This window comes from Ruditapes philippinarum, unplaced genomic scaffold (assembly GCF_026571515.1).
Source record: "Ruditapes philippinarum isolate M1 unplaced genomic scaffold, ASM2657151v2 ctg475_1_1_1_1, whole genome shotgun sequence".
Lineage (NCBI taxonomy): Eukaryota > Metazoa > Mollusca > Bivalvia > Venerida > Veneridae > Ruditapes > Ruditapes philippinarum.
The window spans coordinates 241,584-257,585 of NW_026856980.1; the positions used below are offsets into that span (position 1 = coordinate 241,584).

Consider the following 16,002-nt stretch of genomic DNA (forward strand, 5'->3'; position numbering starts at 1 on the left):
AAATAGTGTTGAGAGCCACGTAACTATAACATACAACAAAATGCAAAATATGTTGGTAAAATGATAATTGTTAGAAAAAATTGGTCTGGTACGGAAATGACATTTAAGTACAATAATGATACACAACATAACAACAAAAACTTCAATCAACTTTATTTTTACACATAAACAATTTAAACAGAACTTATATAAACTGTTTTTAGAAAGCATATTTGAACACTGTGCAATCACCGGTCGCATCATTAGATCTGAAGCCATACAAATGAAAATACAGCTCCATTACACACACTGGGGTCACACATAACACATAGCACTTTTTTATATAATAATACCAGTAAAAAATAAAAGTTGCAACCAGTGAAAAAAACTATCCAAGCAATGTTTACACACAAAAGAATACTATGTTGGGAAATGGCATCACAAACACACTAAATTTAACAATCAATTCCATGTTCGGGATCATTTGGCAATACCAGAGTTTTTTGGTCGACTCCGAAAACGTTAAGACATTTCTTTTGTGTACCAACATATACCTTCAAAGTGGCTTGGCCATAAACCGTTACTCCAACTTGTCATTACCTGAAACAAAGACAATAAACGGTTTGTAAGCAGTATCAGTAATAGAAACAACATACATATTCTAGTAAACATGACAATATTATAGAAGTACTAAGTTAAAGAAACTCATCATAAATTATTTTTTGGCAAATTATATAATGATGGTAGGCACGGAATAACACAGAACTTCAACACATTTGTCACATGTAGCATATTTAAAATTCCAAAATGTAACTAGACTCACTTCAAGGCATTTTCATAACTCCTCACCACTCCAGAATGTATCCATCAAAATACACCACTATGTCCATAAGTATCGTCGCATCAGTGAGGTCGAGATGGCCTGGATGTGAAGTTAAAATTGAAATAAAACTATAAGGTTACAAGTATATTAACTTGCAAAAATTACAGATACAGTACTGCAAATGGATTAGCTAGAGAATAAAATACTTATATATATTTTCATTATTCAAAGTACCTGCAGTGACGATTCCCTAGGTGTTCAGATTACCACTGCCCATCAACGACCACTCTTCACCCTGGGTGATAAATTAGACATTGACGACTGCTAGGAGCGAAAGAACAATAAACATAATGACCTATAACATGTAAACATCACTAGATTGTACGACAGGTACACGCAAAATACAATAGCAATTATAACTTATTGAGACTTTGAGGAGCAGTACCAATACAAAAAATAAACACTACACTTACATTTTCCGCGCCATAAAGAGTTGACAGACCAACAATTAACGATTGCATTCATCTGGATTTAAAGGAATCATGGACACTACCTGAAGCGGGCAAATTTTCCTGGTCAATCACCAACACCCTGAACCACTGCCAAAATATTTAATAATATAATTTTGTGTTAAAGACTCGCTTTAAGTAAAGTATGTTTAAGTATTATTTACTTTTTAAACGTCGTTATATAAAGAATATTTCTACTTACATGTTTTAACCAAATTCATCTGAATTTGGTCGCGAATAAAATTATGTGTTGGTTTATATTTAGAAAACGGTATTCGTTAAGTTACCAAAAATCAATAACCTGAACTTCTCAATCATGAATATCTTTAAATCCTTGGGATCTTCGCACTACAAATTTCTTCACCGTTGACTCATGAAAAATTTACTAAGTTCTGCAAGTTGTGACTAAATCCACGGCAAAATCAATTAATTCAATCCGTTTGTTCCACACGTTGCCGCAGTTCGTTTAACCACACCCACACCACTGCTTCCCCCTTCCATGACTAGACTCAGAGAGTTCCATTCTCAATATCTCTCAAACATTGGTGTGGAAACAAATAAAATGAACTACTCGACTGCGTCATCAATCCAACATGTAATTTAAACCATGACTATATCATATAATAATAACATCCATGTGTGCCCAAATTCCACAGGACCTATGTTCCAAGTTATTGAGAGTTGCAAACGGAATGTCCGTTTTGTGTAGCGACTCCCTGTGAATCTTACGCGTTGCGAGGCTCGCCAAGAACAGCCTGTAGTCTTATCAATTACAGTTGTAACTCGCAAAGCAACAGAAATATTACATCGTCACTTGGAATTCCTAAATAGTACGCCTTTACGTTTTGATTAATATATGTCGCATAATTTCATGCTCTGTTGGATTCCTATAAGTTTCAGGTACTTCCAGAATTTTATCATCTTGTTGTTACCTCCCTCTTAATAAATCTACTTTTCTATGTCTGCCACATCCTCTCAGACCTTCGTTTCCCCTTCTCTCTCGGCTACATGAGGTTTAGCCTCTGGTTTGCATTCACACTCCCATACTGCATTTTTTTACATCATATTACAAGTAAAGTTTGCAAGCTGAATTCTTTTGATATATACATCTTTCGATATATGCTCTTCAACTATACGCAGGGTCATTAGTTGCATTAACATGTATCTCTGCTGAATGTGTGATCTAATTCCAGAAATGGCGAACGACAAAACCGGGATATGAAATTTTCCAGACACCTTCAGATATAAATTGGCAGAAAATCTCACATCATCGTCAAGCCAGTCGACTGCTTTTTGCTACACTCGTAACAGTCGGTTCATCTGCTTCAAAGCGCGAAATTGTCGCTCTCCGCAGGAAATTCAGTATTATCTTTTTTCAATCGGTGATTTTAATTGTTTTTCTGTTAGCGCCTGTTTTCATTTGGTGCTTGGGGATTTCCCGAGTGTAAAATTTGCATAAACTCCAGATCGTACTGTCCTTAGTACGTAGGAAACAAACTATCTAGATAGAACTTTCTTCTTTGTCAGGCTTCTTGATCAATCCTTATAGTTTGGTATATACATAAGAAGTTCAAGGCTTTTCTCAGTCAACATTTGTGATTGTTGGTAGACAAGTTTAGCTCGGGGCATTCTTCTGTACGCCTTTAATTTCTTTGTCGTTAACTCTTTCTGTTAATGCTTATCGGCCTATTTAAAGGCCAAACTAACTAATATTCTCTATATGGTCCTTTGCTCTGTCCTTTCTACTTTTTCTACAGCTGTCGCGTGCTTGCTTTGATTTTATTCTCATGTACATGAAAGTTGGTGGCGTACTTGATCAAATGGCCATTTCTAGTTGCAACATTTCTTTACCGTTGTTCTGGCAATTCTGCTCCGCGCATTGGGCTACGTTATTTCTTGATCACGAGTCCCATCTGATATATAGGAAAAATTCCTCCTCTTTCTTGCTTTAACCTCTCTTTCTCTTAAGTATTCCTTACTCATCTGCTTCTGGCGACCGCCCAATTTTCTGTTTTCTGCAGGTGATTCAATTTTCCCTTTAACCTTCTACGTATGAGCAAAATGGTATCTTCCACTTGTTCAATTTCCTCGAATACCTTCCGAACAGCTTGTGCCCAGGCTAACGTAACCTTCTTGTTTGCAGTAGTGTAGATAACTGGCCTTGAAGCTTTCCAAGTGTTTGTCAAAAAGTCAAGCGTCTTGATTCTCTCTGAAACAGTGAAATTCGTAATAGATCTATAGTCACAACATAATAAGACAAGATTTATTTAAATCTGCATTATCAATGCAAAAATTTAATAAATTTTGTATGATTATATAGTAAAATGTTAATTAGCAATTTCATTGATAAACTATGCCTCACACTTCGTGGGGTGCACAAAAAACTCTTATTATATGTTTTTATATATATAAAACAACAGTTTACTCATTTCCGTAACCATTATACATTACCGTAACCAAGATGGCTTTCAAAATGGTTATGGAAATGAAAGTTACGGAAATGAAAATTTGTCTGTAATTGCCTTCTCCCGAAATAAATCACTCGTGATACCAAAATGGCGCCTTCAGATATGTGTACAGGAACTCGAGACATATTCGGCAACGGAAGACATAATTGACTTACAATGTAGATACACTGTGTAAATACAGTACGGAAATGAAGAAATAAATAAGTATACGTATGAAAACTCAGGTACTTACGTCTTAGTTTTACATCTTCCATCGCTGGATCTCTCAAAACACGTTTCAGGATAAACATTTCGCGCGTTTAAAACTTTAAATTACGTCACAGTAAAAGTTCACTGGTCGGGTACATTTTGTTATGCGGGCACTTTACTACGACGGTTACGGAAGGGAAACTTTTCTCAGGGACAATTTTTACAAAAATATAATTTACATTTCTTAATTTAAAATTCCTATTCACTTACCTTATAACAGTTACTTGTTCATATTTATAAACTTTTATGAGAAAATAGCCAATAGAAATCAATCATTTAAAGTTATATTTAAAACAATAATTACTATTCTACGCAAAGGGACGTCAGGAAATCAAGTAGGTCTAATCCGGAGTTGGTGAATATTTTGAATTTTTTTTATAGTTTAATTGAGTTTTTGTTATTTTTTCATGGGTTCATTGTATATTTAATAGGTACTGACAGTTTTTTCTATTTTATTTAAAAATATAGACAAATAATAGTAGCGAAGATCAAAGGGACATAAAAAATCGTAATTCATAAATAAAAAATAGAATGACCCCAATACAACGTTGGTACAACGTCTTTTGTTTGCTGGGATAGGGAAAAAATTCACTGCTATCCTTGAATAGACACGTACTGCAATTCATATGTGAGATGACCCAGCCAGAGCTACATGCGATTTAGTCATTACTGCGAGTGAAAACAAACATGGCAAAAGCATACAAGATACGAAGGAGATTAACTGAATAAGGTTGAAAAGATTGTCTGATGTGCGACTTGGTCCAAATTGACTTCATTTAAATTTTGAATGTGGGATCTGCAAAAAATAAGCGAATATTAAGCCTGAATCACAAAATCATGCAGGCTAGATGCAGCACTGATGATAGTTTAGATTTATCATTTTCTAACATTATTTAAGTTATAACTTTTTCCCAGATAGCATTCTATATGGGACCCATATGGGCACCTATATGGGTCCCATTTGGGCTGCCCTTATGGGCCCCATATAGGAAGTGCAACCGGGTTCCAAATGGGTCCCATCTGGGCAGCCCCTTATACTCATTTATGGGATTCACATGGGCCCCATCTGGGCAACCCATGTACCACAATATGGGCCCCACATGGGCCCCATATGGGCAGCCCTTGTACTAAATATGGGTTTCAAATGGGCAGCCCAGATACTTCCATTATAGGTAGATTTTGAATTCCGGGGTAGATCTATTTTTCAATTACTTCAATTATAAGTTTGCTGAACGTTTAGATAGCAACCGCTTGCTACAGAGCAGGATTCTTGTACTTGCGTTAAGTGATGTTTTAACTCATTCTGTTTCCTGGAACAGACAGATTATGGCACAAAGCCTTTATGATCATGCAAAAAAACAATACACAATGTATATGCTTTAACAATGTAAACTTTATTTAGTAATCTCACTTATGGTAAGTGTATATCATATATATACAGATTCTCAATACATTCTGTGGACGCCTGATGTCATCAAAGAAACCTTTACTTATGTAAATAAACTTAGAAAAGTGTACAATATAAAAATCCGAGTAAACTGTACATATTTGTAAATCCACAGAATTTCATTTTGACTACATAGTTTTTAATTTCAAAAATACAGAAATATTAATTATTATTCAAAAAAAGTCCTATGTTAGTAAATATTACTTTGGTACACTAAATAAGCAACATGTAATGGAAAACTGTTTTTAATGTACGAACAAAATAATTAAAAATGCAGTTTTATAACATTAGATACCTTACAGATCACTATAAGGAAAAATGAAACTTATGGCTAGACACTGGTAAAAACTTTACAGAAGGTTTTGGAACTCCAAGAAATATATGTGTATAATGTTTTAAATTTCAGTGAATCAACAGTATGACCCCAAATGTCTTTTTAACTTTCTACATAATTCATAGAAAAAGTATTATACATTTACTGTAATTCATTACAAATTTCTATCTACCAATTACTTTCATTTTCAAATGAAATAGATCTACATCAATTAATATAAAAAGTTGTTCATTACAACCATGTATTACACTTTGGTATGGTAGTGCTGAAGAAAAAAATGTTATGCAGCTCGTGAAAAGTAACAAATATAATAAAACAAAACCTTGGCACAGTTGTAATACTGTTCATAGATGTGTAAACAAAATATTATGCAGCTGATGAAAATAAATTAATATAATTAACAAAACCTTGGCACGGTTGTAATACTGTTCATAGATGTGTAAACAAAATATTATGCAGCTGATGAAAAAAAATTAATATAATTAACAAAACCTTGGCACGGTTGTTAATACTGTTTATAGACGTGTGGACAAAATATGCAGCTATTGAAAAGTAACAAATATAATACACAAAAGGTTGGCACTGTTGTAATTGTCAACAAAAATATGCAGCTAATGAAAAGTAACAAAAAGTAATACAAAAAAGGTTGGCAACGGTTGTAATACTGTTTATATAGACGTGTTAACAAAATATGCAGCTAAAGTAACAAATATGATACACAAAAGGTTGGCACGGTTGTAATTCAGTTAATAGACGTGTAAACAAAATATGCAGCTAATGAAAAGTAACAAATATAATACACAAAATCTTGGCACATTGAAATACTGTTTATAGACATGTAAACAAAAATATGCAGCTGATGAAAAGTAAAAAATAGTTTGTACAAGTTTAAAAATCAATAATAATTAAAATGTGATATTACACAAAGATCAAATTTGTTGTGAAGAAATTCATTAAAAAAAATTGTCAGTAAAAATAGTTGGTTTCAGTAATTTTCTCCATATTATTCAAAGTTTCAACAATAACAAAATAAAGATACAAGAATCATCATTGTAAAGTATTTCAACTTTATTTTAAAGGTTAATACCATATCAATACATGTGTTCCCTGTTTAGTGTCAAGTTTTTGACAAGATGTTATAATTGTATTGATCAGTATCAAAAACATTCCCAAGCATTTAATGTCTTGATTTAAATAGTAACAATTGTTTTTTGTTTGTTTGTTCATTTTACGCCTTTTACGTTCATATAGGCGGGTAGTTTCCTAACCATCGTTTCTGGAGAGTTACACCAGTACTAGACTTCCTTCCTCCGTGCAGTAACAATGTTTAATGGAAAAAAAAAAACAACAGCATATAGACAACAGAAAAACAGCATATAATGTCAACAACAAACATAACATAGCAGCAGAATAAACTGACTAGAAGGCAAAATTTGACTAGACAAGAATTTTGCATTTACAAGAAAGACATGCTATGCTGATGACCTCAAACATTTAAATTAGCAACAAAAAGTATAACAAGATAAACAAATGAGCCGCTTAATGTAGTTCTGACCCTAATCACATTTAAAAATACCTTGATACATATTGACTTTCAATCAGTGGAATAACTTATATGCAGATGAAGTAAAGGTTTGAAAATGTAAAATAAAAGTCATTTATTTTATGCTTTTTTGAGTGTATTACTTACTGATGTATCCGTGAAAAATATATTTTTGATAATTTCACAGTGAAAATGATTAAAATTTCAAAACTTTTCTATGATAGGAGAGTACTTTTTTAAAGATTTTATCATCATTGAAATTTTTTGAATTCAATAAATAATATCATGGGCTATTCAAAGTTGATTGTCAAACTTATTTTTCAGCCCAAGACTTCCTGTATTTATGAGAAATTGGACTTAAATTCAACTAAAATTGATGTTAACAGTGGGGAAAACAGATTTAATATTAACGTTAATATTGAGGAAATTTCATTAGCATAAAATAAAAAGACACTTTATTGTTTGTTGTGTAAGATGTAATTTTATATCATTGAGGAACTTTTAAAAAACAGTGTTCTCACGAGCGCATAGCCACTCATGAGAATACTGTTTTTAAAGCTCTCTTGATGATATAAAATTTCATCTTACACACAAACAAACAAATATCCTCTATAAATTTGCATTTTTAAAATTAAAAACATGTCTAGTCACTTCCTTCATTTTCTTCAGGTAAGGTCTCTGACACTTTGTTTCTTGCCTTCCTTCCCCATCGCGGTCCCGCGCCCCAGCCAGCCACTTTGAAACCTCTATTTCAACATCCTTTCCTCGTTGCAGCCTTTGTCGGCAAATTCCTTTGGACACATTCTACAAAAAAAGCATTCTTATCCTTAAAGAATGAAATGAAGTGAAATGAAGGTATTGAAACCATTCAAAGGTCATAAGCCACCTTGTAGCATTTTGAGCAGTATAAAATTGGAATATAAACTAATTCTGGTATGTTTTACCAAATATAGATGTTTTGTTTCCTGGTTTTACATAGCTTTTAACAATAGTTCTGTGATATCGCTGCAGTCAGTTTGTAAGCTGAGATCATCTTATCGGTGTATCAGTAAAGAAATGTTAAGGTAAGCAAATAACTTGCTTTACAGGAATTGTGATTCTGTTTATATTATGCATCACAACACAATGCATGGGATCAAAACCACACAGCATGTAAAATATTCTCTCTTATTAATTTCCATAAAAGCTAGTCAAGCATTTTCCTTCATTAAAGCAATACCCGAAGACACAATAACAAGATCTTGGATAATATATCTATTTTGAAGACACACTTTGCAAATTGTAAAATATCACTTTACTATACAATACATTCAGTATCTAGAGGCCCACAAACTTTTCTTCCCCTTCAGCCACTTCATATTGTACATTCTTGCCAGTTCATTTGACATGGTTTTCTTTCATCAAGCGGTCAACAGTTTCCCGTACATCTGCCATACCAAACATTGAGAGGAACCGCACCTTAAATAAAAGGCAGAACATAAACCTTTTTTTAATGTTTATTTTAACACTACTAAGTGATGGGCTGCAAGTCACCAAATGACAAATAATTGTCAACTGGACCTCAAAAAACATGATCTGCCAAAGAAAAACTGTTTGGATTGACAAATTAAAAAGATTTTTTCTCATTTATATTTACAGCCTAGGACAACACCTTAGTGACTTGTGCCTTTATGTTTGCCCCCTCCACCGAGTGTTATGGGGCACATTATCATTGTGTTTTTTTTAATACAAGAATTATTCAAATATCAACAGAATAATTATTTGATAATATAATAACAGCTCAATTCCTGGATTTTGTGGGTACTAGTCATTTTCCTGGTATTTTTGAAAGCTGCCAGCATTTTGATTAATGAATTGACTGTCTTGTCCTAATTAATAATTAATGTTGAAAACGAGGCCAACTGCCCATGTCTTGTGCTCATGCTATTATAGCATATATAAATAACATAACTGTGTAAATATGAATCAAAAAATTAAAACATGCCAGTTTTTAATTCTGAAATTAATGCAGCAAAGTGTTTGTCCACTGTGCAATATTTTTCCAACATAAATATAGCAGAATGATTATATATTATCATTCAAGTGCTCACCACAGACATTATGTTATTTCGCTTTTAGAGGCCAGTGGATATAGGGTATACTTTTTTTCAGTTACTAATGGAGGCAACATACATGACTAACACTATGCTTACCACAGATGAGAGCATTTTCTGATCTCCCAGAAGCTCATCGAATGCTTCTATCTGCTCAGGATAACGAATAGGGAATGAGATATCTTTCGGAAGTTGCAGCGGTTGGTCATCTGCTGCTGACTTAACAGCATTCGCTGCACCATCCTCTTAATTTCACGATTCTTCTCTCGCATTGTCTCCAAGACTCGGAGAATCTGTGTAAAGCAGCTGAAAAAAAGGATTCATAATTCTAGGCCATATACTTTTAGAGCTATGTGAATTACAAATGAGCCATGTCACGAACAAAACCAACATAATGCGTTTGCGATCAGCATGGATCCAGACCAGCCTGCGCAATCATGCAGTCTGATCAGGATCCATGCTGTTCGCTTACAAACCCTATAACAAGTAGAGAAACTGATAGCGAACAGCATGGATCCTGATTAGACTGCGCAGATGCGCAAGCTGGTCTGGATCCATGCTGGTCGCATACCCATTATGTTGGTTTTGTCATGACCCGGCTCAAATGAAAAAAATCCAGTATTTTAAATTTTTCCTTGGCTTTAACAGTAATTAACGCTAAAATCTCAAAAGGATTGTTGAGTATGCAAGGTCACAAAATGTGAAAATGATAAGAAATCATGAATGAAACTTAACATATTTTTGAGCCTAGGCATGACCGCATGTCATTTGTTGAAAATAAACATTCTTGACTCTTCCAGGGACCGTAACTTTGGATAACAGTAGTGGGGTCAGGCAAGAATATGCGCACAAATTCACATCATGAATAAAGACTAACACAAGTAATCATCAATTTCTTTTGAATATTTTTGGAACTAGGGGCGTCACAAGGTGAAACTTTCCATTTTTGGCTGTGTCACTCAATCCAGCTTGTTATAACATTTATTGACTTGTTTTGAGAATATAACATTTAATAAGTATGTACTGTAATAATAAATATATATTTATAGCTCCGAAGTTTATACTTACTGGGCCCAATAATCTGCCCACGGAAGGGTGTATCAGAAGCACCTTGTATTGGAGAAGCACTTTGCACATCACTGCTGGCCTCTCGCAATGCCTGTGCAGATAAGCGAGGCGGAGATGAAAGTAGGCTTTGTGACTCTTTGGGCGTTGTTGCTTGGTCAATAACTTGTGGTGGCCTACTCTCTGTGTCTGTCTCATTCTCATCAGTGCCACTATCTGATTCATACAGCCTTTTTGATGGCCTATTTACAATAAAATGAAAATACATTAATAAGTAATTATAAAATACATATACATTAAGTGAGTTATTGCGCCAAGTGTCAATATGATTATGACCCGTAATCGGCTGGCAAACATGTACTAGTCTATGTTTACGTACCGAATTGTTGTGCCGCAATTTTGTCTACCAAGGATTTTTAGCACGAATGCATTTGTTTCCCCGATAGATATTTCATGAACGGGAAGGGCTTAATACTTGGGGTCGGTCCCATTTGGAAGCATAATACAAACATGAAAGTGATAAAAGATATTTTTAATTGTCTGGACAATTGTTTTCACAACGGCCCGGGAAGTGAATCCCTTGCTTGCAGGCTCGAATCTGGAGTTTCTGGCCTTCTCTTAACTTAAAGTATGTTTTTAAAGGGGGGTATAATTTACAATTTTTTTCGGTTTTTGATTTTTAAAGATGAACACAGGTTTATTTATCTATCGGGTCATATTTTTTCTTCCCAGGTCCGATACTCGTGCCTGTGCAAACATAGGGCTTGGTTGGTACTTGGAAAAAATTAGTCCTATAAATATGACGTCGCTTTGAGATATTTTTTGCTTCTGGGCAAAGCAACAGGCTTGACCGACAAAAACTATAACAAGCCTGTAACGTCTAATATACTGGACTAGGAAAAAATACTTGAATTTGTAATAATAAGTATTTGCATTTAATATTTTAAAATGCTTATGAATGAAATATTGGTACAAAATGGAAGGACTTCTAAGGCTAGGGAGGGGTCACTGGATTTCAAATGATGGTGTCCGTTTAAAAAAGGATCTCTTAAAATTTAGTCTAGAGACTAGATAGAAACAATATTATTAAAATGTTAGTGTCGACTCCGGCACAGTTAAGTTATTCAACAATAACAACTATACACATCCATAGGTCTGCTAAAAGTGCCTAATAGTGGGCGTAAATTCTAGAAAATGTCGCAAATTAAACTGACAAAAAAACTATCGCGAAATTACATGGCAAAGGCAAAAACAAAAAATAAATGACGTTTACACTTACCTACACACACAATAAATCTGTAAGGATATAATATGAAAGGTCGTTATACGAAATCGTCGTTAAATTGTTCCGAATTGAAATGAAATATTGTTTTCGTGTTCAATTTTACAATTTAACGTTTCAATACACAATTTGATTTTAAGCGGCAGCGGAAATCACGTCTGCGCATGCTCGAAATAAAATTTTTCATCAAATGCTGATTTTTATAAATTATTTCTGAATAAATAGTCTAAAAACACATTTTTATATTTAGATTATAAAAATTAAAAACCAATATAAAAACTAAACAAATTAATTTCTCGCACCTGCTCAGGCATGCTAATATTTATTGGGTTGCCCGAATGGGACCCATATGGGTCCCTCATGGCTTGTATATATGTTAATGCTACAATTTTTATAAAAGATAATAGCAATTTATGCCAAGGTGGTCACACTATAGCTCAAAGTAAACAAGTTCTAAATAAATAAATAAACGAAAAATCGTTTTTCCTTATAGTGCTGTAATATGGGACCCATATGGGTCCAATATGGGCGTACCCAAATGGACTTTCCCATATTGGTCCCATATAGGTCCAATATGGGCATACCCATATGGGCTTGCCTAGATATAGCCCATATGGGTCCCATATATGCATGTTTGCTGGGTTAGACATCATATGTTAATAGTAAAATAAATTTAAAAGCAGCCTGATTTTTTAAAATGTTTTTCATTAAAATTATCTTTGCCACATGCTGAAAGCCTTTGGGTGAAATTACAGACATTATTAAAATATATAATGATTCAAGCTAAAAACTGGTGACATATTCATTCAATAGCCCACCACATACCGTTAAAATACGTGTACAGGTAAATAATTTGAAAGCACTCATTCACTGGTTTAATTTCAATTTAAAAGCTGCACCATAAATGCAACCTAAAGGAATAGTTATTTAATTCATTAAGTCCCTTTCCATAAAATCGGATATTCAAAACAGAATCTGAGAATCAGGAAATGGCTGCTCAAAAATAAATGACTCACCTGTTTGAAATTTTCAAAACAAAATTCACTTAAAATATTGAATGATCGCTTTCAAGTGATATACATTAACTTTAAATGTTCGTTTCTCCACATTATGGCCACAACATTTATCTAGATTACTTAACATAAATAGATTTTACTTTAGTTTACCTGTAAATTGTTCACAAATATTTACTGTCCGCCATTTTCAAATTCAGCAGGTTAATGGGATGCATAAAAAATAAGAACCGACAGGTAAATTAGACGAAATTTTAGGTCAAATACTACTATATTTTGTGTATTCTAATGCTAATGAAATGGGATATTATTGATCTAAATTATTAAATAAATACAGTGCCATACAGAAACATGTAAGAAATTGAAATGTATTTACAAAAATATAAATACGTTATTGTATCGTTTTAGCGATTTTTACTTCAAGTTTCCAATAATTAAGTTAATCATTTGACAATTATTACCTTTTGCTTCTAAATAATTAATGCTTTTTGACAATTAGCACACTTATAATCATAGTAACTAAGAATAACTTCGTTTTAATTGTGCTTCTTTGAAAAAAAAGCAATTTTATATTCCATGATACTTTCTTCCAATGTTCTATAAAAATTGTGGAGATATATGAGCCCGAACATTCTTGTAAAATGTTTTCACAATTGGTACTGCATCAAAGATTTAATTTGAGCGCAAGTTTACTGGCCTATTGATTAGATTTTGCTAGTGACCATTGCTTTTGCAAAGAAGGGATACGAAAAACGGCATGTCTCAACAATCTTAATTCGTACAAAAAGTAGTGGTTAACAGTTAACACAGCTTATTTTCGTTACTATTGCAGATTTTGACATATAAAACTGTTTTTGATATTACGAAAATAAAATTTCTTAAAATCAAATTTGAATTGCTTGTCTTCAAAGTCGAATTTATTTACGAATCTTAAGTGCAAAACAATGTTAAGCATACATGGTAACGTATTAATTGTTATTTCAATAGCAATATTAAGTCTACAGTAATATAGTTGACATAAAATATGAAGATTAAGAGTATCTGTGCAACCATATTTTTCAAGGATTTCACGTTAATTTGGATTTTACATGCGTAACTTTTACAATTGAAATTATTTACGAGGCTCTTAAAAGCCATGGTTTTACAATATGTTTTCAATAATTTCAATGTTATAATACTTCAGATATCTAAAGCGGATATTTGTCTTGCTTATAATCTGTCATTCATGTAAACCATTCAACAATTTCTCATAAAATTCCCGTGTCAAACAGAAAGTTTCAACATTTACGAGCCTATCATTTACAGGACTCACTGTCTGTCACATTATCTTGTGATTCATTCTGTTAGATTTGTTGAATTATTTCAACTTGTTAATGGACGTTGGTATAGTTGGAATAGTATTCTTCCACGAAAATAAAGAATTATCCATGTTTTTAAACATACGCATCTGAACTGTATTTTTAAGTTCCAGATAGCTTCTAAAAATCATAATTTTTATTCTTTAATTGGTATTCAGACGTTTTGACTATTATAAAGTTCAATGGATACTTACTTTCATAAACGAATACATTTAAACTTAAACTTCAATCACAAAAATGAAGTAAACATGAAAGCAGGCGTGTCCCGTATCTGGCTGAACTGTCCCGTAAATGGTAAAATTAATTTTGGAATATTCATTCGAGGAATATGAAATTTTGAGTCCACGCTTATCGATGTAAACGCAATAATATTGGAGTATCTTGTATTAATTGTAAGATAGAAAGTTCTTTTGGGCAGATATGTGAGAACTACCTAGTATTTGTCCTTAATTAAATAAATACATTCTGAAAACTTTACAACATTTTCATAGATGTTTCAGTTAAATGGGATATGACTTTTATTGCATCTTGATATTTTAGTTTATCTAGATACTTAATATCTGTTTTAGCAAACATACTGTACATTGTTTTGCAGTTCAATTATAAGATAAAAGTAATAAGATTGATTTGTACCGTAAATGACCAGAGCAAAAGAAAATTATAAAACAGTGATTTTCTCAATGAAAGTGATACTTCTATGATAAAAAATATGTGTTTTGATTCGTACTATTGTTTTCGTTTACACTAACTTGGATTTATATGCAAATCTAGCAATTTTGTTGAACTTCCAAGACCATTGATACGATATTTTACTAATTTTTTGACTATTTTCAGTTGAATTATTTAAATATTGTTAATATGGCCCAATCTTGCTAAAGGGATCTGCTACATTTCATAAATAGATATAAGTTAATCTTCAATCATTATAAATATATAATTCAAAGTATTAACATTTCTTTCTGTCAATCCATAGCATCTGGAGACTGGGTCACTGACGAGACAATTGAAAAATCATTTACGAGTCCTAAACCCATTACTTCATGAGCATTTTGTGAAAAATGGCTGTTTTCATTGAAAAGTCTCCCGTTACAAGTTCAAATTGCTTAATACTATAAAAACTGCTTCAACACTAATCAAACTTGGCACAAATGTTGACTGGACCATTGCCCTTGCAACAACATGCTCAGGCTTAAATTTGCTGTTACCATGGCAACGAGGGGACATCTCAAAATTGCCAAAAATCACTATTTTGCGTTGATTTTTTCCATCAAAATTGATTTCAAAGTGCTGCAACTTCTCAATGGATTGAGATAGAGTCAAATGCTTTTCAGCGTTGGTTACACGTTACCTTATGATCAATCTAGGGTCACTTATAGCCTCTCACAAGTCCAAACTTTTCTTGGCGATGAGGGGGACCCGCCCTTCAACCCCCCCCCCCCAAACAGAAGGAGCACATCCCCCTTCTGGCAACCCCCTGGTGTATCTTTTGGTTGGCGGGCCGCGCCGATAAAAAGGTCACTTTTTTTAACAACATTTCTTAAACAAAAACAAGTGTTGGGTGTAAATAAGGCATTTTTTCACCATTTGAGACAAACAAAAGGGGGGGGGGGGGTGAAAAAGGCGTTAAAAGGCGTGTATATGACGTAATGGGTTAACAGAAAATGATGAAAATACTTGAAATTAGCCTAAATTGCGTTTTTTCATGTTTATACATGCCGTGTCATATAAATTTGAAGAAAAAATTGCTGTTTTGTAGATTTTTTTGATTTTTTTTTCATTAATAAATTGTCAATATATGAGATGACGTAAATTATTTCACATTTGACAATTGAATAATAA

At 33.2% G+C, this 16,002-nt stretch overlaps 1 protein-coding gene across 1 annotated transcript in view; it reads right to left on the reverse strand.

Annotated features, from left to right (window-relative positions):
* LOC132748339 (neuroglian-like) overlaps positions 1-13,051 on the reverse strand; it is a 50,945-nt gene extending 37,894 nt beyond the window's left edge. The window contains exon 1 of the mRNA XM_060737922.1: positions 12,959-13,051. The gene's annotated coding sequence lies outside the window, so the exon portion shown is untranslated. The remainder of the gene's footprint in view (positions 1-12,958) is intronic.
* Between the last annotated feature and the right edge of the window lie 2,951 nt (positions 13,052-16,002).